We start from the raw sequence: 26,339 nt of genomic DNA on the forward strand, positions 1-26,339 counted from the left end.
ACCAAAGCAAAGTGCTTTATATACTAACCCTGCCTGGACCTCAAAAGTGTAACTATTCCTGCCTGCAAACCATGTTGTTTTGTTGACAACCCCACAAGACATACAACATTATGGCATTCTCCTGTGACACTACAGAGATTTTGTGGAGAAAACATGTGAACTTCTGAGATATGGGTCCGGAGGCATTACAGCATGGCTTTTGTTACAACATTTAGTGTGCTGAAAAAACTGTAGAAATGGGAAGGGGTGTACGCAGATGCACACGCATGGACACAGGCACGCATGCACACACACACACACACAAAAACATACACACACACACACACACAAAAACATACACACACACACAAGGTAGCTAAACTGTAGAAATGGGAAGGGGTGTATGCAGATGCACACGCATGGACACAGGCACGCATGCACACACACACAAAAACACACACACACACACAAGGTAGCTAAACTGTAGAAATGGGAAGGGGTGTATGCAGATGCACACGCATGGACACACACACACACAAACATACACACACACACACACACACAAAGTAGCTAAACATCCCTAAGGAAGGTTCACACACATACATATCAAACCATATGCACACTACTGGCACCAGACAGGCTTTCAGTTAAGCATTCAGTTAAGCATTCAGTTACATATCAAACCATATGCACACTACTGGCACCAGACAGGCCTTCAGTTAAGCATTCAGTTACATATCAAACCATATGCACACTACTGGCACCAGACAGGCCTTCAGTTAAGCATTCAGTTACATATCAAACCATATGCACACTACTGGCACCAGACAGGCCTTCAGTTAAGCATGAAGAAAATAGTCATTCTACAATGCATTTGAAAAGTAACATTTGTTACGTTACAGCCTTATTCTAAAATGGATTAAATACATTTTTCCCACATCAATCTACACACAAGACCAAATAATGAGAAAGCAAAAACAGGTTTTATGAAATTTTTGCAATTAATATATTTTTTTTCAACAGAAATAACTTATTTAATCTACCGGCCAAAGGTTTTAGAAAACCTACTCATTTAACCTCTGCGCACCGAACCCGTTAGCGGGATTACATTCGACAACATACGGTGATCGCTACATAAATAGTCATATTAAACATTCATGAAAATACAAGTGTCTCACATGGGTCGAAAGCCTAGAATCTTGCTAATCCAACTGTGTTGTCAGATTTTAAAAAGGATTTACTGTGAAAGAATACGATGCCCTTATCTGAGCATAGAGCCCCATAAAAAAAACAACTATTTCAACCAGCACAGGCGTAACAAAATCACAAACTGCAATAAAATAAATAGTGTAGCTTTGACGATCTTCATCTGTTTGCAATCTCAATGCTCATTGTTACACAATGAATGGTCTTGTGTTTGATAAAATCCATTTTTATAGCCTCACACGAAACATTTTGTGAACCGCTTGTGTCGTGAATTCCGTCTCATTCCATTTTCGACGACACATTCGATGTAAATACACACACAGAACGTGTCTTTTCCAGTCATGTTTGGTTTCATTGCAATCAACTGGTTTGTTTGTAACACAACCAAACCTGATGGGCCATTTCACGGGACATATTGACTGAAAGAAACCGATTTGAAGACAACAAGTAATGACATCATTGTGCATCAATGATATGACCGCTGTTTTGTTGATTGACTGTATTTTAACCCAATGACCACTGATCGTCTTGAAATCTAGCTGGGTAGATAGCCAATGAGCTGAGGTAAACGGCAATACGCCATGTTTATGTGTTGCAAGACCAACCCATGTAGTAAACTCCGGCGTAAAGAGGGTCATTCACCATTGAAGTTTCATACCGGAAGGAGCCACGCATGTTACGCACAGCGTTGTTTTGGTAAAGCGTATCTTCAGCTTTTTATATATCAATCAGTATGGCGACTAAGTCAGGGAAAGCTAAATCTAAGTCTAGATATACAGATGTACACACAATTCTAGAAGAAATTGATCGGAAAAGTGAGACAGAGATTCATTTATCGATTCCCAAATGGGGGAATATTTTTTGAATGGAGAGGACATCGTTTTGGACTGGTAAGTTCTTCACATGCTAATGCCGTTGTTTGAAATAAAAAAATATTATTTGTGATTTTTATTTTATTTTAGTAGCAATATATACAAATGTATTGTAATGAAATGTGAGATGCGTGTGTCTGCCGCCCCAACCCACCCCCACATGAAATAGCCTATTTGAGGGGAGGGCAGGCCCACAGCAATGGCCAAAGTGAAATAGAGACAGTAGATACAGCTGGTCTGTTGTAATATAATAAAGACAGTAGATCAATCTGGTCTGTCATAATATAATAGAGACAGTAGATCTTGCTGAAATGTCATAATATAAATGAGACAGTAGATCTAGCAGGTCTATAATAATATATTAAACCTTATGTTCCCTGTAATCTATATATATCTGTTTATTATACCTGTTGATACAGGGCTCATATGTGAAACTATTCTAACTGAACATTTTCTTTCACAGTGACACTGACTCCGAATGGGAGCCCCCAGTGCCAAGGTGTCCATCCCCCACTGAAGCTGGTTCATCCAGCTCCTGCCACAAGTGGTGTTCATCGGCCCAAATATATTTCTGCAGGCATGGATGTGCCTCAGGGCCAAAAGGGCACAGCATGGAGGCGTCGCTGTGTTCTTTGCTAAATTAATTCCCCCATCACCTGCACCACATGCTTCGTGACCCTCTGCTTTACAGCAGAAAGAGACTGCTATGGCACCTGGCATCAGACTCTTCAAATAGCTACCCTATACCTTGAAGACAGCTTGCACACTCTTGGCATTCTCTCAACCAGCTTCACCTGGAATACTTTTCCAGACAGGCCGGTTATAACGGTCTTAAAGGAGTTCCCACATATGCTGGGCACTTGTTGGCTGCTTTTCCTTCAATGTGCGGTCTGACTCAACACCCTCAATTTAGTTGAGGTCGAGGGATTGTGTAGGTCAGGTCATCTGATGCAGCACTCCATCACTATCCTTCTTGGTAAAAATAGTCCGTACACAGCTGGAGATGTGTTGGGTCATTGTCCTGTTGAAAACAAATGATAGTCCCACTAAACCCAAACCAGATGGGATGGAGTATCACTGCAGAATGCTGTGTAGCCCTGCTGGTTAAGTGTGCCTTGAATTCTAATTAAATTACGACACAGTGGTTGGAACCAAAAATTTGGACTCCAGACTGAAGGACACATTTCCAACGGTCTAATGTCCATTGCTCGTGTTTCTTGGCCCAAGAAAGTCTCTTCTTCTTATTGGTGTCCTTTAGTAGTGGTTTCTTTGCAGCAATTTGATCACGAAGGCCTGATTCACACAGTCTCCTCTGAACGGTTGATGTTGAGATGTGTCTGTTACTTGAACTCTGTGAAGCATTTATTTGGGCTGCAATTTCTGAGGCTGGTAACTCTAATGAAATGCAGCAGAGGTAACTCTTGGTCTTCCATTCCTGTGGCGGTCCTCATGAAAGCCACTTTCATCATAGCGCTTGATGTTTTTTGCAACTGCACTTTCAAAGTGCTTGACATTTTCTGTATTGACTGACCTTCATGTCTTAAAGTAATAATGGACTGTCATTTATCTTTGCTTATTTGAGCTGTTCTTGCTATATTATGGATTTGGTATTTTACCAAATAGGGCTATCTTCGGTATACCCCACTACCTTGTCACAACACAACTGATTGGCTCAAACGCATTAAGAAGGAAAGAAATTCCACAAATTAACTTTAAGAAGGCAGACCTGTTAATTGAAATGCATTCCAGGTGACTACCTCATGAAGCTGGTTGGGAAAATGCCAAGACTGTGCAAAGTTGTCATCAAGGCAAAGGGTGGCTATTTGAAGAGTCTCAATTATAACATATATTTTGATTTATTTTACAGTTTTTTGGTTACTACATGATTCTGTATGTGTTATTTCATAGTTTGATGTCTTCACTATTATTCTACCATGTGGAATAGTAAAAACAAAGAAAAACCCTTGAATGAGTAGGTGTTCTAAAACTGTTGACCGATGTTGTACATAAGTATTCAGACCCTTTGCTATGAGACTCGAAATTGAGCTCAGGTGCATCCTATATCTAATTATCATCCTTGAGATGTTTCTAGAACTTGATTGGAGTCCACCTGTAGTACATTCAACTGATTGGACATGATTTGGAAATGCACACATCTGTCTATATAAGGTCCCATAGATGTCCATGTATGTCGGATCAAAAAACCAAGCCATGAGGTGAAAATAATTGTCTGTAGAGCTCAGAGACAGGATTGTGTCGAGGCACAGATCTGGAGAAGGGTACTAAAAAATGTCTGCAGCATTGAAGGTCCCCAAGAACACAGTGGTGTCCATCATTCTTAAATGGAAGAAGTTTGGAACTACCAAGACTTGTCCTAGAGCTGGCCGCCTGACCAAACTGAGCAATCAGGGGAGAAGGGCCTTGGTCAGGGACGTGACCAAGAACAAGCTGGTCACTCTGATAGAGCTCCAGAGTACCTCTGTGGAGATGGGAGAACCTTCCAGTAGGACAACCATCTCTGCAGCACTCCACTCCATTCCATCTGGCCACTCTACCATGAAGTCCTGATAACCTCTCCCTCAACATCAACAAAATAAGGAGTCGATTGTGGACTTCCGGAGACAGCAGATGGAGCAAACCCCCATTCACATCGACGGGGCCACAGTGGAGAAGGTGAAAAGCTTCAAGTTCCTCGGAGTATACATCACAATCTGAAATGGTCCACCCACACAGACAGTATGGTGAAGAAGGCTCAACAGCGCCTCTTCAACCTCAGGATGCTGAAGAAATTTGGTTTGGCCCCTATGACCCTCACAAACTTTCACAGATGCACCATTGAGAGCATCCTGATGGTCTGTATCACCACCTGGTATGGCAACTGCACCGCCCGCAATGGCAGGGCTCTTCAGAGGTTGGTCGCTGTCTATCCAACGCATCACCGGGGGCACACTGCCTGCCCTCCAGGACTCCTACAGCACCAGATGTAACAGAAAGGCCAAAAAGATTATCAAGGACATCAACTACCCGAGCCACTGCCTGTTCACCCCGCTATCAACCAGAAGGCGAGGCCAGTACAAGTGCATCAAAGATGGGACCGGGAGACTGAAAAACAGCTTCTGTCTCAAGACCATCAGACTGTTAAATAGCCATCACTAGCCGTCCTCCACACAGTACCCTGCCCTGAACTTAGTCCCTGTCACTAGCCGGCTACACCTGGTTACTCAACCCTGCTTCTGCCCTCTGTACAGTACATAGACATGGAATCACTGGTCACTTTAATAATGGTACACTGGTCACTTTAATAATGTTTACATAGTGTTTTACTCATTTCATAAGTGTATATACTGTATTCTAGTCAATGTCATCCTATTCAACTATTGGTGTATGTATACTATTCAAACCTACGTACGCTATATATTATTATACATATTCTATTCACATACTGTCCACAACGTCTATAATGTGTAAACACCCAATAAGGCCATCTTCTGTATCCCACCCCTACCTTGTCACAACACAACTGATTGGCTCAAACGCATTAAGAAGGAAAGACGTTCCACAAATTAACTTTTAATAAGGCACACCTGTTAATTGAAATACATTCCAGATGACAACCTCATGAAGCTGGTTGAGAGAATGCCAGGAGTGTGCAAAGCTGTCATCAAGGCAAAGTGTGGCTACTTCAAAGAATCTGAAATATAAAATATATTTATAATATAATATATAATATATTTGTTTAGACAATATGGACAGTATAGGGATAAACTATGTAGTATATATACAGCAATTACTAAATAGGATAGGCTTTGACTAGAAAACAGTACATACATATGAACTGTGTAGAACAGTATGTAAACATTATTAAAGTGACCAGTGTTCCATGACTATGTACATAGGGCATCAGCCTCTAAGGTGCAGGGTTGAATAAATGGCTGGCTAGTGATGGTGACTAAGTTCAGGGCAGGGTACTGGGTGGAGGCTGGCTAGAGATGGCTATTTAACAGTCTGATGGCCTTGAGAGAGAAGCTGTTTTTCAGTCGCACTTGTACTGTCCTTGCCTTCTGGATGGTAGCGGTGTGAACAGGCCGTGGCTCGGTTGGCTGAGGTCCTTGATGATCTTCTTGAACTTCCTGTGACACCGGGTGCTGTAGATGTCCTGCAGGGCAAGCAGTGTGCCCCCGGTGATGCGTTTGGCAGACCATACCACCCTCTGGAGAGCCCTGATGATGCGAACAGTGCAGTTGCTGTACCAGGCAGTGATAAAGCCCAACAGGATGCTCTCAGTGATGCATATATAAACATTTGTGAGGGTCTTAGGGGCATGTTGTGCCTTCTTCATCACACTGTCTGTGTGGATGGATCGTTTAAAATTGTCAGTGATGTGTACACCGGGGAACTTGAAGCTTCTCACCTTCTCCACTGCGGTCTCTTCGATGTGGATAGGGGCGTGCTCCCTCTGCTGTTTCCTGAGGTCCACGATCAGCTCCTTAATTTGTTGATGTTGAGGGAGAGGTTATTTCCCTGGCACCACTCCACCAGGGCCCTCACCTCCTCCCTGTAGGCTGTTTCGTCATTGCTGGTAATCAGGCCTACCACTGTTGTGTCGTCTGCAAACTTGATGATTGAGTTGGAGACATGCATAGCCATGCAGTCACTGGTGAACATGGAGAACAGGAGGGGCTGAGTACGCACTCTTATGAGTGTTGTCTACCTTCACCACCTGGGGGTGGCCCATCAGGAAGTCCAGGACCTCATCAGGGCAGGGTTCAGACCCAGGGCCCCGAGCTTAATGATGATCTTGGAGGGTAATATGGTGTTGAAGGTTGAGCTGTAGTCAATGGATCTAGGGTGTCCGGTAAGGTGGAGGGGATATAATCCTTAACTAGACTCTCAAAGCACTTCATGGTGACAGAAGTCAGTTCTATGGGGGCGATAGTCATTTAGTTCAGTTACCTTCGCTTTCTTGGATACAGGAACAATGGTGGACATCTTGAAGCAATTGGGGACAACAGAATGGTATAGGGAGAGATTGAATATGTCCGTAAATACTCAGCACATGCTCTGATAATGCAGCTAGGGATGCCATCTGGGCCGGTAGCCTTGGGAGGGTTAACGTTTAGCTTAAATGTCTTACTCACGTCGGCCACGGAGAACGAGAGCTCACAGTCCATGGACGCGGTGATGGCCTGTTTCGGCAGCACTGTGTTGCACTCAAACCAGGCAAAGAAGGTGCTTAGCTTGTCCGGGGAGCAAGACGTCAGTGTCCACGAAGTGACTGGCTTTCACGTTATAATCCTTGATTGTCTTGAGTCCTCACCACATACTTTTTGCATGTTATATTCCCTTACTAAGGGCATAACTGGACTGTTTGTACTTGACTATATTTCCAGTCACCTTGCCGTGGTTAAATGAGATGGTTTGCACTTTCAGTTTTGCACAAATGCTGACATCAATTCATCGTTTTTGGTTTGGATAGGTTTTAATTGTCACATCTCCCATACACTTCTGGCTGAACTCAATCACCGTGTCAGTGTCTACGTCAATGTTATTCTCAGAGGCAACCCAGAACATATCCCAGTCCAACCCATCAAAACAAAGTCAAGTATAGTTCCTAGAGAGACGTTGTGATATCGGCAGAGACTGAACTTTAGTGAGTAATATACTCGGAAGCGGTGGGAAGTATGCATGGCTCCTGAGTCGGACTAAGAGTCGACTCCAAATTCCTTTTCTTTGCCGGAGGCGTCTTGGAGCAGCCTCTGGGATAAGTGGAATTGCAAACAAAGGATCCAATTCAGGAAAGTTGTATGTCCCGTCTCTCTTACATCCAAAAGTTATTTCCAGGTTATATGTAATAACGTAAAGGATATTCTGAGCTAATAAGGTGAGAAGTATAGAAATTTCTGTAAAGTTGTTTAAGAGCCATGAACTGGATGACCATGTCCATCATGTCTGCATGATGCTGATGAGGGCCCACATTGCTGGTCTTTCTATGCTGCATGTTCAGCTTTAAACGGAACATCTCTCAAACAACTACAGCAGGCAATCTTATGAGGTGGCGTTGACTGGGAGGGCCTGTGACAGGGTGATAAAATAGACCGCTAATGAACTTCACAACCAAAAATCCTCTAATAGCTGTATCTGGAATGAAGGGAATTAGCCTAAGTTACATAGGGGAATTAGCCTACTATTTTATGAAGCTTTTAAATACAACTTTACACATTTCACACAACACATTTCCTGTCATTGTTGATGAAGCCTTCTGTGTCGTCAGGGCAGTAACTCGGGTCCCTTTCAGAGGCCTCCTGATGGCATGTCTTTTTCCAGGTAGACTCGATTAAGGTGTCACAAGGGTACCTGTGTCGCATAATACACTTTACTCTGAGGTCTTCCCTGAAAAGTTGTGAAAATATTTGAAATTATTTTTGGAGGTCACTATACTATTTCAATCACATAGCTGGACATCCTATGATACCCACCTTTGCTCCTTCTGGTAGGTCCTGGCATTCGTTCATGACCAGGGGATCAGTCTGGAACCCAACTGTCCACTTTGTGGAATAGAAAAGCAGGGTCAACCATTGTCATCATCCCTCAATTATAAACATAGCTTGGGAAATAATGTAATCTCGTTTGGAAGCTAATTCTATGCTTTACAGATGTAGACTGACTGGCTCCAGACTGAATTAGTTTCAGGATGGTGATTCCAATAGACTATGTAACCAACTGTGACATGTTTGCGATGGCCCTAAGTTGGTTTGAGTATGTTGCTGCTAGTTAGTACACTGTTGTAATCAGACATGAGTTAGCTAGTACCACCATAGCTGCAGTCAATATTTACTTGTGCCCTAGACATCAATCAATCAATCAATCAATCAATCAAATGTATTTATGAAGCCCTTCTTACATCAGCTGATATCTCAAAGTGCTGTACGGAAACCCAGCCTAAAACCCCAAAAAGCAAGCAATGCAGGTGTAGAAGCACAGTGGCTAGGAAAAACTCCCTAGAAAGGCCAGAACCTAGGAAGAAACCTAGAGAGGAACCAGGCTATGAGGGGTGGCCAGTCCTCTTCTGGCTGTGCCGGGTGGAGATCATAACAGAACATGGCCAAGATGCTCAAATGGTCATAGATGACCAGCAGGGTCAAATAATAATAATCACAGTGGTTGTAGAGGGTATCTCTGTCACTCCTGCTGTCTCTAGAGAATTGAAACAGCAGGTCTGTGACAGGTAGCATGTCCGGTGAACAGGTCAGGGTTCCATAGCCACAGGCAGAACCGTTGAAACTGGAGCAGCAGCACGACCAGCTGGACTGGGGACAGCAAGGAGTCATCAGGCCAGGTAGTCCTCTCTCTGAGGCTCAGAGATATATATATATATATATAGAGAGAGAGAGAGAGAGAATATAATGTTGCCATTACTGTTGCTAGCAAAGTTGATCAATAATAGCTAGCTGTGATAATGTTAGCTAGCTAAAAAATGGCGGTCCCCTCAATCTTCGCTAGCTAGCTAAAGTAATACGTAATCTAAAGTCAATCTGGTGACATCACAATCATGACTAAAGGTTCTCCTACTAATTATTTGCCTTATTTTGAAATGCTATCGTGTTTCCAAGCTAAAACCGAGTTGTATTGCGGTAGGGTAACGTCAGTCAGCCAGCTAGCTAGGTTGCAGCCTGCTAGTTAACGTCAGCTATGATAGAGATAATGATGATCAAAATATATACAGTACATAACCAGATACATAACCAGCAGTCTATGGTCTAGCTACAGGTATACTCACCACCACTGGGAACCAATGAACTCCAACCAGCTATTCCGCATTATAGGCTCCTTCGGCAGGGTATGCAAACCATATTTGTTGGCTCTGCATCCTGCTGGCAGCATTACATGGTCAACCTGTATGGGGCTTTTCAGTCTCAAGCGGCCGTGATCCTTCGAACGCGTTGGTTGGGGGGCGATGAAACAACAGAGGTCTACTCAATGAAGGAAAGCGAAGGGGGGGAGGGGCAATTTGCACTTGGAGCTTGGAAAAAGGGGTTGACAACGAGAACCTTAATTTACTCGTTGTGACACACTGAGGTTCCAAACTCCGTTTTAGACGAGACTAACTTTATGACAAAATTTTACAAATTACACTTTGTAGTCCATTTTGAAATTAGATTAAATGTTTCTGACTCATATTGTGCAACATATGGCATTTTAAAAGGGATTAGTTGGTTTTTAGGTGCAGTTGCTCTTTAAGTTACTGTTGCATCATACACTCTCTTAGGGACAACCTCTTATGCGAGCGTGTATAAAGAACTGGGTTTGACACCGTGATAATGCATTAAATGGTGTGTGTGTGTGTGTGTGTGTGTGTGTGTGTGTGTGTGTGTGTGTGTGTGTGTGTTCTGTGCAGTGAGGTGTGTCAATTGAACAGATGAATAATGCAGTAATAATCTGGAGACTCCAACACCCTCCACACACATCCTCCATCACGCCATTCAGAATCCTCTAGCGCCGGCCCAAATACGATCACAGTAGAATGTGCAGCACTTACGTAAAAGACAGAGCACTGCTTTATCCTGCTATGGTTATGGAACCATTGTGTGTGTGTGTGTTACAGTTGCCAGCTAACTGTGGTCTTAGTCTTTTTTCACACTTCATCTTTGAGCTATAACTATAACCGAGACTTAACAGCTAATGTCCACTGTCTATATTAGTCAGCTATAATTATGACAGTAATGGTCTGTGGCAGAAATAACTACTAAACTCAGCAAAAAAAGAAACGTCCCTTTTTCAGGACCCTGCCTTTAAAAGATAGTTCGTAAAAATCCAAATAACTTCACAGATCTTCATTGTAAAGGGTTTAAACAATGACACTTTAGTGTTCTACGTTTTCATAACTGTGACTTTAATGTAGGACACTTTAGTGTTCTACGTTTTCATAACTGTGACTTTAATGTAGGACACTTTAGTGTTCTACGTTTTCATAACTGTGACTTTAATGTAGGACACTTTAGTGTTCTACGTTTTCATAACTGTGACTTTAATGTAGGACACTTTAGTGTTCTACGTTTTCATAACTGTGACTTTAATTGTTTTAACCCTTTACAATGAAGATCTGTGAAGTTATTTGGATTTTGGCGCAGTGGTCTAAGGCACTGCATCGCAGTGCTAGCTGTGCTACCAGAGATTCTGGGTTCGAGCACAGGTTCTGTCGCAGTAGGCCACGACCGGGAGGTACATGGGGCGACGCACAATTGGCCCAGCATCATCCGGGTTAGGGAGGGTTTGGCCGGTAGGGATATCCTTGTCTCATCGCGCACTGGAAACTCCTGCGGCGGGCCGGCAGAGTGCACGCTGACCAGGTTGCCAGGTGTACGGTGTTTCCTCCGACACATTGGAGTGGCTGGCTTCCGGGTTGGATGAGCATTGTTGTTACTGTAATTGAATTATGCCAATGTGCTTTCATCAATTGAAAACCCTTAATCTATTTTATGAGAATTTATAAGATTCTTGTTTGCATAAAATAGACTCAGACCAGTCTTTCAATAATAGGTAACAGAATTTATTCTCGGAGCGCGCTCCCACTTAACCACGAACAACAGTTTATATACAGATCATGACGTCATTTCATTGCTTTAACAGAATCCCCTCCTCTCGACCGGGACAAAGTGAGGTGAAAAGTTCATTCTAACTTACTAACACACTCCCAGGTAACTTTTGACCCCTCAACATTATCGATCACCACTGAGCTGACAGTTCTAATTAACAGAAAACATAGGAATGCACTCACTGTCTTATCTAAAAACCCCAGAGCTAAGTTTCTGTAGGTTCAACGCTAGGTTAACGACCTTATGTGTTTACACAGTCCCCAACCCATTAGTTTCTTCCTAGTTGGAATGGTGTTCATTAACTTGAATTACTCCTTGTCCGTGTCACACAATCCCTTCTTATGAACTCATATTGTTAATCAGATATAGTAAAACAGATTATAAGTTTTACTTAGTTACAGTTCCATTTAAAATGATTTGTTCAGTCATTTAATCATAATTTTACCAACAGTTGTGTCAAGAAACAGTGCGGCTAGGTTAGGTTGTGTTTCGGAGGACGCATGGCTCTCGACCTTCGCCTTTCCCAAGTCCGTACGGGAGTTGCAGCGATGAGACAAGACTGTAACTACTACCAATTGGATACCACGAAATTGGGGAAAAAAGGGGGGAAAAAATTAAATAAAAAACACCAAAAGAAAGAAGTAAATTGCAATGTCCTTACTGTGAGACGCCTAAGACGGCACTACAGGGAGACAGGACGGACAGCTGATCATCCAAGCAGCGGCAGACCAGGCGTAACAACACCTGCACAGGATCGGTACATCCGAACATCACACCTGCGGGACAGGTACAGGATGGCAACAACAACTGCCCGACTTACACCAGGAACACACAATCCCTCCATCAGTGCTCAGACCGTCATGGTCTAGGGGGCGGTGTGTCACAGCATCATCGGACTGAGCTTGTTGTCATTGCAGGCAATCTCAATGCTGTGCTTTATAGGGAAGAAATCCTCCTCCCTCATGTGGTACCCTTCCTGCAGGCTCATCCTGACATGACCCTCCAGCATGACAATGCCACCAACCATACAACTCGATATGTGCGTGATTTCCTGCAAGACAAGAATGTCAGTGTTCTGCCATGGCCAGCGAAGAGCCCGGATCTCAATCCCATTGAACACATCTGGGACCTGTTGCATCGGAGGGTGAGGGCTAGGGCCATTCCCCCCAGGAATGTCCGGGAACTTGCAGGTACCTTGGTGGAAAAGTGGGGTAACATCTCACAGCAAGAACTGGCAAATCTGGTGCATTCCATGAGGAGGAGATGCACTGCAGTACTTAATGCAGACAATGACTGTTACTTTTTTGACCCCCCCCCCTTTGTTCAGGGACATTATTCCATTTCTGTTAGTCACGTGTATGTGGAACTTGTTCGGTTCATGTGTCAGTTGTTGAATCTTGTTATGTTCATACAAAAATGTACACATGTTAAGTTTGCTGAAAATAAACGCAGTTGACTGTGAGAGGACGTTTCTTTTTTTGCTGAGTTTATATACCTATCATATGGTGAAGCCAGAGGAATAGTTTAGTGTAGGAGCCGTGCCACTGGTAAAATAATAGGATTCTTACTCATGCAACCTGCATGCTCGTGTTGGGAGGGAATGAACACCCTATCCCCTTACATAATGAGAATGACAGAAAACAGGTTGTACACGACAGAAGCACAAACAAGACTCATACAGGCCCCATGATGGCTCATGAGGCTGCTACAGTCGCATCACTCCAATGGGAACAATTCACTATGACAAGGAAACAGAAACATAATGGCAGCCCACATAGGAGATAGACACCACAGCACCCACATACCCACGTACATAGATTGACACACAATAGAGGAGCTATGTGGGCAATGACAGTGATTATAGTGTGGTCTTCTAGCAATGATTCTTTTAGTCAGGGGCATCAGTGGTGCCTTTACTGTAGATTCACTGATGCAGAAGATCAAGAAAACTATGATTGTTTTCGAGATTTCCTTCAAAGAAAGACTAACCAATTTTTAAAGGTAATGTATGCTTGATCCAACATGCGCAGCATTTACCATGAATGTGATCTCTGTGAACGTCTGGGAAAATGTCTTTAAAAAGTGCATTGTCGGCTGTATAGTGTGCTGCCCTATGAAAATGAGCCCCCCAGTGCAATTCTGTCACAGGTGTAATTAGTTGCCTAATTAACTAATGAACGCTACCATTGGACAATTAATGTGTCATATGGTTTCAGATGTGTGTATTTAAACCCCCTTCTTTTATGTGTTCATGGGAAGTGCATGCAGTGGATCCCTGTTTGTAAAGAGCACATGGCTACTGAGGCTTTCACTAGGCCATCCCAAGATATTTAAATCAATCAAATGTATTTTTAAAGCCCTTCTCACATCAGCTGATGTCAGAAAGTGCTGTACAGAAACCCAAACTAAAACCCCAAACAGCAAGTAATGCAGGTGTAGAGGCACTCAAGTGTTGCTTTAGCAGTATGCTTAGGGTCATTGTCCTGCTAGAAGGTCAACCTCCATCCCAGTCTCAAATCTCTTGAAGATTGAAACAGGTTTCCCTCAAGAATTTCCCTGTATTTAGCATCATCCATCATTCCTTCAATTCTGACCAGTTTCACAGTCCCTGCCAATGAAAAACATCCCCACAGCATGATGCTGCCACCACCATGGGGATGGTGTTCTTGGGGTGATGCGAGGTGTTGGGTTTGAGCTAGACGCAGAGTTTTCCTTGCTGGCCAAAATGCCTCATTTTAGTCTCATCTGACCAGAGTACCTTCTTCTATATGTTTGGGGCGTCTCCCACAAGCCTTTTGTCAAACACCAAACGTGTTTGCTTATTATTTTCTTTAAACAATGTTTTTTTTTGGCCCATTCTTCCATAAAGCCCAGCCCTGTGGAGTGTACGGCTTAAAGTGGTCCTATGGACAGATACTCAAATCTCTTCCATAAAGCCCAGCTCTGTGGAGTGTACGGCTTAAAGTGGTCCTATGGACAGATACTCCAATCTCTTCCATAAAGCCCAGCTCTGTGGAGTGTACGGCTTAAAGTGGTCCTATGGACAGATACTCCAATCTCTTCCATAAAGCCCAGCTCTGTGGAGTGTACGGCTTAAAGTGGTCCTATGGACAGATACTCCAATCTCCGCTGTGGAGCTTTGCAGCTCCTTCAGGGTTATCTTTGGTCTCTTTGTTGCCTCTCTGATTAATGCCCTCCTTGCCTGGTCCGTGAGTTTTGGTGGGCAGCCCTCTCTTGGCAGGTTTGTTGTAGTGCCATATTCTTTCTCTTTTTTAATAATAGATTTAATGGTGCTCCGTGGGATGTTCAAAGTTTTGGATATGTTTTTTATTACCCAACCCTGATCTGTACTTCTCCACAACTTTGTCCCTGACCTGTTTGAAGAGCTCCTTGGTCTTTATAGTGCCGCTTGCTTGGTGGTGCCGCTTGCTTAGTGATGTTGCAGACTCTGGGGCCTTTCAGAACAGGAGTGTATGTGTGTATATATATATGTATGACACTTAGATTGCACACAGGTGGACTTTATTTAACTAATTATGTGAATTTTGAAGGTAATTGGTTGAAACAGATCTTATTTGGGGGCTTCATAGCAAAGGGGGTGAATACATATGCAACTACCACTTTTCAACAAGTTATTGTTTTTCACTTCACCAACTTGGACTATTTTGAAGATGTCCATTACATGGAATCCAAATAACAAATATATTTTAATTACAGGCTGTAATGCAACAAAACACCCAGGGGAGTGAATACTTTTGCAAGGTACTGTAACTATTTTTTCAGACATTACATGTTTTAAATTTTGACAAAGTGGTTTCATTTCTAGTTTGTGTACTGTTAGCTAGCTAACGTTACGTATATGGTCTTATTAATTGTGTCTCAGAGCCATTTGCTGGGCTAGTTATAGCCTTATGTTAGCTAGCTAACATTGCACCTGGTTGGTTAGCTACCTGCAAATTCATGCGGGGTAGTACCGTCATGAGTAGGGATTATGGTTCATTGTTTAGCTAGCTAGTTACATGTCTTAACAAAAGACTCCACTATGCAAGTCACCATTTTGGGTGCGTTTGTAAATTTTGTCTAGCCATCTACTCCAATTTCAGAGCACTCTCATCTGAGTGTGCCTGAGCGCAGAATAGCTGATGAATTTACAACCATTCAACACCCATTGAATAGGGCTGGTGTCAGTAAATGTCTGCAAAAAAGCGTAATGCGATTCTTGCCAGCAGCACAGTTATTCACCAACGCTAACATGAAAACAGCCTAACCAGCTCTGCTAGGGTGAGTAAAACGGTCAGTTGGGGTGGGGGCTAAAGCTTAAGAGGGTGTGAATGATGTTGAATGGGTGTAGACCATGGCTCTCCAACCCTAATCTAGCCCACCTGATTCTAATAATTAAATGGTTGATAAACTGAATCAGGTTATTTACAACTGGGGTTGAAAGGAAAACCTAGGAAAACCTGGTTTGTTGGTAATGCCCAGAAAGATGCAAATCATACTTAAAGTTTACAACTCAAAATCAAAACACACGTGTGGGACGTGTGTGGGCTACGCAGTCACATGTGTGGGACGTGTGTGGGCTACGCAGTCACGTGTGTGGGAGACGTGTGTGGGCTACGCAGTCAACAGCAACATTCACTGTCATATCCTGCCCTGTTAGGGTTAAGGCTGGGTTATTTATTAGGGTACTATGGCTTGGTATAGACCATTAATTCATGCACATTAGACAGATAGCAGCCTAATCTGAATATTTGCAATAAATCAAGGACCAACATGTAAAAAAGATATTAACCTTGTATTCTCTTTTTCACCTTTAATTATACAGGTACGGCAATTAAGAACAAATTCTGATTTACAATGATGACTTGCCTCTGATGCTTGTCTACTGAGAGCTACTGAAGGTACTTTAAAAAATCCCTGAATGTGTTATCGCCAAAAGAATTGGCATGTACTTGTGTGTGTGTTAACTGTTGTGATTGGTGTGAGAGTGAGACGTGCTCTTACGATGCATGTGTGTTAGCTGTACATTGATGTGCTCTTACCACCAACCATGCAGCCAGGTAGAGGCTATGTTTACATAGGTAGCCCAATTCCGATATTTTTTCCCCAGTAAATGGTCTTTTGACCAATCAGATCTCTCACATCAGATCTTCTTCAAAGCTGATCGGATTGGTATTGAGACCAATTATTGAAAGAAATCATCAGAATTGGGCTGCCTGTGTAAACGCAGCCAGGTGGTGTATCATTTTCTCTGCGCTATTCTATTATCAGGTCTACTGCAGCCAGGTGGTGTATCATTTTAGATGTGCTATTCTATTATCAGGTCTACTGCAGCCAGGTGGTGTATCATTTTCTCTGCGCTATTCTATTATCAGGTCTACTGCAGCCAGGTGGTGTATCATTTTAGATGTGCTATTCTATTATCAGGTCTACTGCAGCCAGGTGGTGTATCATTTTCTCTGCGCTATTCTATTATCAGGTCTACTGCAGCCAGGTGGTGTATCATTTTCTCTGCGCTATTCTATTATCAGGTCTACTGCAGCCAGGTGGTGTATCATTTTCTCTGCGCTATTCTATTATCAGGTCTACTGCAGCCAGGTGGTGTATCATTTTAGATGTGATCAAATAAATTGGAGCGACAGTGTCAAATCACAGCTATGCCTTCCTTAAGCATGGCAGCAAAGGCTAGCATACACTGCTATCCCCAAATAAGGACATCGCAACTGTACATTTACTTCCCCCTTAACACACGTCACACGCTCTCAGGGCTACCTGTTGGTGTGACTATGCCTTTGTCTGTACATGCTTGTGTGTATGTGATCATGCCTGATGAGGCATTATCTTCTCCTCTGTGTGTGTGTGTGAGATCATGCTTGATTAGGCATTATCCTCTCCTGTGTGTGTGTGTGTGTGTGTGTGTGTGTGTGTGTGTGTGTGTGTGTGTGTGTGTGTGTGTGTGTGTGTGTGTGAGATCAGGCTTGATTAGGCATTATCCTCTCCTCTGTGTGTGACTAGTTAACCCTGTGTGCCACATCCTACTCCAGGGGAATCCCATAGAGAAACAGAGTAAAAAGTAATAATGTGGTTCTCTATTACAGGATGAGTCCAAATCAATCAAATCATGTTATATTGATATGAATGGCCATCTACAGAGTGTATTACAGTATTACTGTACATTTACTTCCCCCTTAACACACGTCACACGCTCTCAGGGCTACCTGTTGGTGTGACTATGCCTTTGTCTGTACATGCTTGTGTGTATGTGATCATGCCTGATGAGGCATTATCTTCTCCTCTGTGTGTGTGTGTGAGATCATGCTTGATTAGGCATTATCCTCTCCTGTGTGTGTGTGTGTGTGTGTGTGTGTGTGTGTGTGTGTGTGTGTGTGTGTGTGTGTGTGTGTGTGTGTGTGTGTGTGTGTGAGAGATCAGGCTTGATTAGGCATTATCCTCTCCTCTGTGTGTGACTAGTTAACCCTGTGTGCCACATCCTACTCCAGGGGAATCCCATAGAGAAACAGAGTAAAAAGTAATAATGTGGTTCTCTATTACAGGATGAGTCCAAATCAATCAAATCATGTTATATTGATATGAATGGCCATCTACAGAGTGTATTACAGTATTACAGCCCTGCCAATGATATTAAACAAGAGGACTGGCCAGACTCACTGTCCCTTTCTCTCTCCTAGTCTTTCTCTCACACAATCTTTCCTCGCTCTCTTTTTTCCCACTTTTCCCCCTCTCCTACATCTTTCTCTATTTCACAAGTTTAATGACCCGACATGAAATGGGTTTAGAATGCTTATTGCGTATATGGAATGGATGTGAGAATGTGGATTCAGCGGGGAAAGGAGAATGGACTGGATGTGGCCAAGGGTTGCAGATGAAGGATCAAGGCAGGTGGGGTTGACTCTGTAGGTTTTGACTTAGTCTCAGGCAGACATCACTGTCAAGCCGAAGTACTTCGGCTGTGGTGAAGACAACACCCCCCACCCCCCCCACCCCCCCACCAGCTCATGAAACCAACGCGTCACATGTTGCGTTTATATTTTTGTTCAGTGTAGTTAAGTGTTGCATTCACCAAGTACAGGTAACAGACAAAATAAAGAAAACACCAACATAAAATGTCTTAAATGGGAATTGGGCCTCTACGATCCAGAAAAACTTTTGTGTACCTTGGCATATATTCTACAAGTGTCTGGATCTCCATTGGATGGATGCGACACCATTCTTCCACAAAGAAAGACACTTGTCTCTGGCGTCACTCCAGAATCTCCCGTAAATGTTCAATTGGGTTGAGATCTGGTGACTAAGAGAACCATGGCATACAGGTTATATCATTCAAGATAGAACTGCCAAAGGGGGAGGAGTTGCAGTTTACTGCAGAGATAGCCTGCAAAGTAATGTCATACTTTCCAGGTCCATACCCAAACAGTTCGAACTACTAATTTTGAAAATTACTCTCTCCAGAAATAAGTCTCTCACGGTTGCCGCCTGCTACCGACCCCCCTCAGCTCCCAGCTGTGCCCTGGACACCATTTGTGAATTGATCGCCCCCCATCTAGCTTCAGAGTTTGTTCTGTTAGGTGACCTAAACTGGGATATGCTTAACACCCCGCCAGTCCTACAATCTAAGCTAGATGCCCTCAATCTCACACAAATCATCAAGGAACCCACCAGGTACAACCCTAACTCTGTAAACAAGGGCACCCTCATAGACGTCATCCTGACCAACTGGCCCTCCAAATACACCTCCGCTGTCTTCAACCAGGATCTCAGCGATCACTGCCTCATTGCCTGTATCCGCTACGGAGCCGCAATCAAACGACCACCCCTCATCACTGTCAAACGCTCGCTAAAACACTTCTGTTAGCAGGCCTTTCTAATCGACCTGGCCCGGGTATCCTGGAAGGACATTGACCTCATCCCGTCAGTTGAGGATGCCTGGTCATTCTTTAAAAGTAACTTCCTCACCATTTTAGATAAGCATGCTCCGTTCAAGAAATGCAGAACTAAGAACAGATACAGCCCTTGGTTCACCCCAGACCTGACTGCCCTCGACCAGCACAAAAACATCCTGTGGCGGACTGCAATAGCATCGAATAGTCCCCGTGATATGCAACTGTTCAGGGAAGTCCGGAACCAATACACGCAGTCAGTCAGGAAAGCTAAGGCCAGCTTCTTCAGGCAGAAGTTTGCATCCTGTAGCTCCAACTCCAAAAAGTTCTGGGACACTGTGAAGTCCATGGAGAACAAGAGCACCTCCTCCCAGCTGCCCACTGCACTGAGGCTAGGTAACACGGTCACCACTGATAAATCCATGATTATCGAAAACTTCAATAAGCATTTCTCAACGGCTGGCCATGCCTTCCGCCTGGCTACTTCAACCTCGGCCAACAGCTCCACCCCCCCCGCAGCTCCTCGCCCAAGCCTCTCCAGGTTCTCCTTTACCCAAATCCAGATAGCAGATGTTCTGAAAGAGCTGCAAAACCTGGACCCGTACAAATCAGCTGGGCTTGACAATCTGGACCCTCTATTTCTGAAACTATCTGCAACCATTGTCGCAACCCCTATTACCAGCCTGTTCAACCTCTCTTTCATCTCGTCTGAGATCCCCAAGGATTGGAAAGCTGCCGCAGTCATCCCCCTCTTCAAAGGGGGAGACACCCTGGACCCAAACTGTTACAGACCTATATCCATCCTGCCCTGTCTATCTAAGGTCTTCGAAAGCCAAGTCAACAAACAGGTCACTGACCATCTCGAATCCCACCGTACCTTCTCCGCTGTGCAATCTGGTTTCCGAGCCGGTCATGGGTGCACCTCAGCCACACTCAAGGTACTAAACGATATCATAACCGCCATCGATAAAAGACAGTACTGTGCAGCCGTCTTCATCGACCTTGCCAAGGCTTTCGACTCTGTCAATCACCATATTCTTATCGGCAGACTCAGTAGCCTCGGTTTTTCGGATGACTGCCTTGCCTGGTTCACCAATTACTTTGCAGACAGAGTTCAGTGTGTCAAATCGGAGGGCATGCTGTCCGGTCCTCTGGCAGTCTCTATGGGGGTGCCACAGGGTTCAATTCTCGGGCCGACTCTTTTCTCTGTGTATATCAATGATGTTGCTCTTGCTGCGGGCGATTCCCTGATCCACCTCTACGCAGACGACACCATTCTATATACTTTCGGCCCGTCTTTGGACACTGTGCTATCTAACCTCCAAACAAGCTTCAATGCCATACAACACTCCTTCCGTGGCCTCCAACTGCTCTTAAACGCTAGTAAAACCAAATGCATGCTTTTCAACCGGTCGCTGCCTGCACCCGCATGCCCGACTAGCATCACCACCCTGGATGGTTCCGACCTAGAATATGTGGACGTCTATAAGTACCTAGGTGTCTGGCTAGACTGCAAACTCTCCTTCCAGACTCATATCAAACATCTCCAATCGAAAATCAAATCAAGAGTCGGCTTTCTATTCCGCAACAAAGCCTCCTTCACTCACGCCGCCAAGCTTACCCTAGTAAAACTGACTATCCTACCGATCCTCGACTTCGGCGATGTCATCTACAAAATGGCTTCCAACACTCTACTCAGCAAACTGGATGCAGTCTATCACAGTGCCACCCGTTTTGTCACTAAAGCACCTTATACCCCCCACCACTGCGACTTGTATGCTCTAGTTGGTTGGCCCTCGCTACATATTCGTCGCCAGACCCACTGGCTCCAGGTCATCTACAAGTCCATGCTAGGTAAAGCTCCGCCTTATCTCAGCTCACTGGTCACAATGGCAACACCCATCCATAGCACGCGCTCCAGCAGGTGTATCTCACTGATCATCCCTAAAGCCAACACCTCATTTGGCCGCCTTTCGTTCCAGTACTCTGCTGCCTGTGACTGGAACGAATTGCAAAAATCGCTGAAGTTGGAGACTTTTATCTCCCTCACCAACTTCAAACATCAGCTATCTGAGCAGCTAACCGATCGCTGCAGCTGTACATAGTCTATTGGTAAATAGCCCACCCTTTTCACCTACCTCATCCCCATACTGTTTTTATTTATTTACTTTTCTGCTCTTCTGCACACCAATATCTCTACCTGTACATGACCATCTGATCATTTATCACTCCAGTGTTAATCTGCAAAATTGTAATTATTTGCCTACCTCCTCATGCCTTTTGCACACATTGTATATAGACCCCCCCTTTGTTTTCTACTGTGTTATTGACTTGTTAATTGTTTACTCCATGTGTAACTCTTTGTTGTATGCTCACACTGCTATGCTTTATCTTGGCCAGGTCGCAGTTGCAAATGAGAACTTGTTCTCAACTAGCCTACCTGGTTAAATAAAGGTGAAATACATTTTTTTTTAAATTCCATGCTCATCAAACCATTCAGTGACCACTTATGCCCTGTGGATGGGAACATTGTCATTGCCAGCTCAATATTTTTATATACATGACCCTAAGCACGATGGGATGTTAATTGCTCAATAACTCAGCAGCCTGCTTTCTATATAGCACCTGCTTTCAATATACTTTGTATTTCCAGTGTTTCCGTTATTTTGACAATTACCTCTATCTCTCTTTCCAGTGAACTACCAAGAGAACAGTAAAATGGAGTGTCCTGAAGATCTCCATGACATCAGCCATGGGAGATAGTCATCTTCATTCTGCTCCCGACCATTATAATGAATCAGAGTGCATCTCAGTCTGTCTGTTAAGGATCCAATTCTCATAGATGACGTGAGATTACATGGAAACACTTGTCTCGTGTTGAGCCTATTCTGAAGCAGCATTATGGCATTCATATTGTAACATCAAAAGAGAGATTGATAGTAGGAAGACCTGATAAAACCATAGGATCAAATGCTAGCGGTCATATGTTTCACTGTAAACGTTAGACGGATGGTTTACAGATGGTGGATATCTTCCTGCGTAAAGAGTAGCTGCTGTTTAAGTAGGAACTTTAATCAGAATTAACGTCAGCTCTCAGAACTCGCTGAACTTTTTGGATGAATCATTCTCGACAGTTAGCAGTCACCAAGTTCATCCTGAATGAATTCACTGCACTGAGAACACATGCACACAAATACACACTCAGCCCTCCCTGCTTGAGCTTGGGCCAGTCACGGTGGGGGTCTGTATCTGGGCAGTCCGATCTAAATAGGGTCAGCCACCCCACGGAGACACTGTAGCTCAATACTAAAAGTGAGATACTGTACAGTAGCATCCTGTTTAATCCGTATGGCTGCATGGCCTCTAACATGGCTCTAAATGCTATAGTGTTGCCTTCCTCTGTGTGATTGTAATACAGCCCATGTGTTTTAGAAATATTTCCACACTATGAAGTTGGAATAATACTGTGAAAATTGTGACAATACCATTTTAGTGTAAGATTTGGTTGAAAAGCCTGAAATTCAAGCCTGTTGCGGTGGGATGGAGTTTTGGTCTGAACATGAACATCCTTTGTGCATTGTTTGGTCACTCAAATGACTTTGCCGTGATCTGTCAAAGTTTCTGCGTGCGTTTCAGGGAGCAGCTGAGCAAGGAAACCCAACACTTCTAAATAAGATCGAGGCAGAGATCTACGTTACAGAGGGGGAAAGTGGAGAGGTAGACGATGAACATCAAGTGAGACAGATTGAGGCAGCATCAAAGAAACCAGCGACACGGTTACTAGTAAAAATGAGCTTTTAAATCCTTAACAAGACAAGACAAACAAATCAGAACTGTGCTGACAAAGGGAGTCGCCGGTATTGGGAAAACCGTCTCTGTGCAGAAGTTCATTCTGGACTGGACAGAAGGAAAAGCCCATTCATTGTTCCACTTCTTTTCTGAGATTAACTTAAATAAAGGGGGGGGGGAAACACAATTTGATGGGTCTTCTTAAAGGCCCAGTGCAGTCAAAGTGATTTTCTTGTGTTTTATGTATATTTCTACACTGAGGTTGGAATAATACTGTGAAATTGTGAAAATTATGATAATGCCCTTTTAGCGTAGTAGCTTTTCAGTCTGTTGTGGTGGGATGGAGTTCTTGCATGCCTGGTGGCGTTAAATTAGTTAATAGACCAATAAGAAAGGACGTTACAAACCTCTCTGCCAATAACAGGTCATTTTCAGGTTTCACCTCCCCACACCCAGGCAGTCCTAGTTAAATTCTTGCTTTAGAAATTGCCCTTTGCTAAGATGCTATTTTGGTTTCTTTTTGATCATTTTAATTCAGAAATGATTTGATTTTGAGATAATAAAAAAAATGGCTGCATTCGGCCTGTAATGTTACATCAGCTAACTGTAAGACCTGACCTGAGGTTGGGTAAGGACTTTCTGTTAAGTGGGTTTCCCATAGAATGGGCAAGTAAGTCTTAGAAAGGACAGGACAGACCTGCATGGCTTTGAATGAGAATGTCTATTTGATTACACAGACCATTCTACACAGATTTTGATTGATCTATATTGGAATTTAGATGTATTCATGATTTTGATGCTCTTCCTGAGTACTTGCATGTGTGCACTTTGCATGTAGAGGGCAGTCCCAGGCTCCCAGACCTTGTTCTATCCTTCATTAGTTTTCATGGTGATGTGGGTTGACATTTAAACTTATCACAGCGGACCCCGGAGCAGCACTTCCCCTCGATAACCACAGTAACAGGGTAATTTGTTTTAATCAGAAAGAATTGGTTTAGAAACCCCAGCAGACCAGGGCCCTATCGCCTACTCAGGAAAACACCTTCAAGGACGTAGAAGGACAACAGAGTGAAGGACAACAGGAATGAACACATGCAAGTGCACACACAGATACAAACACACGCTCACTTACTCACACATACACACAAACACACTCATGCACTCATACACACAACAATTAAGGATGCTCCCTCTTTGAAAGGACAATATGTATATGTGTGTGAGCTTGTGTTTGAGCTTATGTTTGTGTTACCCATAAAGATTGAGAGTTCTGTGTTGTCATTTTTCTTTGTTTTTCTGATCTTAAAATGTTTGTCTTTGAACCACACACACGTAGTCACACACAAAGACGTGCCATTCTCGTGTTTTGTGCTCAGACACCACACAACTTTTACATCGTTCCGTAGAGAGAGGAAAAGAGAAGACTATCACGACGTAATGGAAACGTGAAACTGCGATGAGAAGAAAGACAAAGCTAAAAGCAATAGAAATCAACAGGAACGTACTCATGTTCAAAACAAAAACGAATACAGTCCTCAAAGTGAGCAACATAACTGGCTCTAGTGCTGTTCTTGTGTGGACCGAAAAATGATCAAGTCTTCATTTTGAGCTCTTGGTCTCGAGACCACACACACTAAGGACTCTATTCAATCTGTAACGCGTCAGCGCGGTATAAATTTGTATTCGATTGAAAAGACATATGCAGCGTTGACCGTAAATGCAGTCTCGCTAACGGGGGAACATTGTCTTTAAATTTCAATCACGCTGAAACGCTGAACTTTCACGATACGGATTGAATAGAGCCCTAAATGCGGCCTTGGACAGGATCCTGAGGGATCTAGTCACAGAGGAAATTTCAGGAGAGCATGGTTAGAGGGCCCACACACACAACCTCCTGTGCCATAAAGGTCCAGACCTCTTGGCAGTCTGGTGGCTTCCGTCTAATACACTTAGAAAGTAGGAGGCTACAGAACGTTGTCGACTCACATGGCATGTGTTGATGTGATGAATAACATAGAAGTGTGCTTAGCGAGTTGTGTTTCAGGCAACATTAAAGAGATCCTTACCTCAGCTGTGTTTAGTACGTGACAGCAGCAACAGTGCCTAGTGAAAGTGTGCAAGGGGGTGTGTAGAGTCTTCACATTTTGCTGCTAAAAATGTAATCTAAAAAGGGATTACATAGTTTTTTTCCCCCTATAGATCTACACAATCTCCTCCACGTTTTCAAACTGATGATAATATATGTACAGTATATAGATAATTTCATAATTAATAAGAAAAAATAACACGCCTTGATTGCGAATATCTTCACACCCCAGAGTTAATACTTGTTGGAAGCACCTTTGGCAGCCATTACAGCTGTGAAATTTTGCATAAGATTCTAACAACTTTGCACAACTTATATCTAAGTTATATCTATCCATATATCTATGTTTTTTTTTCTTCACAATTGCTCAAGCTCAGTAAATTTGGTTGGGCGTCATTTGTGGACAGCAATATCCTAACCACTCGGGAACACTTAACGCCTCTTGGAAAGTCATTCTGGTGTGTCTTTGGCATTCAAATGTGGAATTGTCCTGCTGAAAATGTTTAATTCCATCCCAAGGTTAGGTTTTTGTCTAACTTTTTGCCGAGGCTTTGATCCTTTCATTTTTATTTTCATCCTGACAAACTCCTCAGTCCCTGCCGGTGACAAGCATACCGATAACAAAATAGTGTCACCACAAAACTTGAAAATGCAGAGGGTTTCACTCTGTGTTGTGTTGTATTGGATTTGACCTATACCTGTAGTGTTTAATTTAGGCCAAAAAGTACATTCATTGGCCATGTTGTCTTCAAGTATTGCTTAACGGCCTTGTTGCAAACAGATTGTATGATTTGGAGTGGATTGTTTTTTAAACACAAGATTCCTTCTTTTAACTTTGCCATACAGGACAGTAATGTGGAGTGAATCTAATGTTCTTGATTCTCTGTATTTTCAAGTATTGTGGCGGCAGCACCAT

At 43.3% G+C, this 26,339-nt stretch overlaps 1 long non-coding RNA gene across 1 annotated transcript; it reads left to right on the top strand.

The window, feature by feature from the left end:
- Positions 1-21,950: 21,950 nt before the first annotated feature.
- LOC116358284 (uncharacterized) lies at positions 21,951-24,608 on the top strand. The gene is made up of 2 exons (XR_004206159.1): positions 21,951-22,002; positions 22,244-24,608. It is a non-coding gene; the product is annotated as an uncharacterized LOC116358284 (long non-coding RNA).
- Positions 24,609-26,339: the final 1,731 nt, after the last annotated feature.

The sequence above is a fragment of the Oncorhynchus kisutch genome, linkage group LG29, assembly GCF_002021735.2.
Source record: "Oncorhynchus kisutch isolate 150728-3 linkage group LG29, Okis_V2, whole genome shotgun sequence".
Taxonomy (NCBI): domain Eukaryota; kingdom Metazoa; phylum Chordata; class Actinopteri; order Salmoniformes; family Salmonidae; genus Oncorhynchus; species Oncorhynchus kisutch.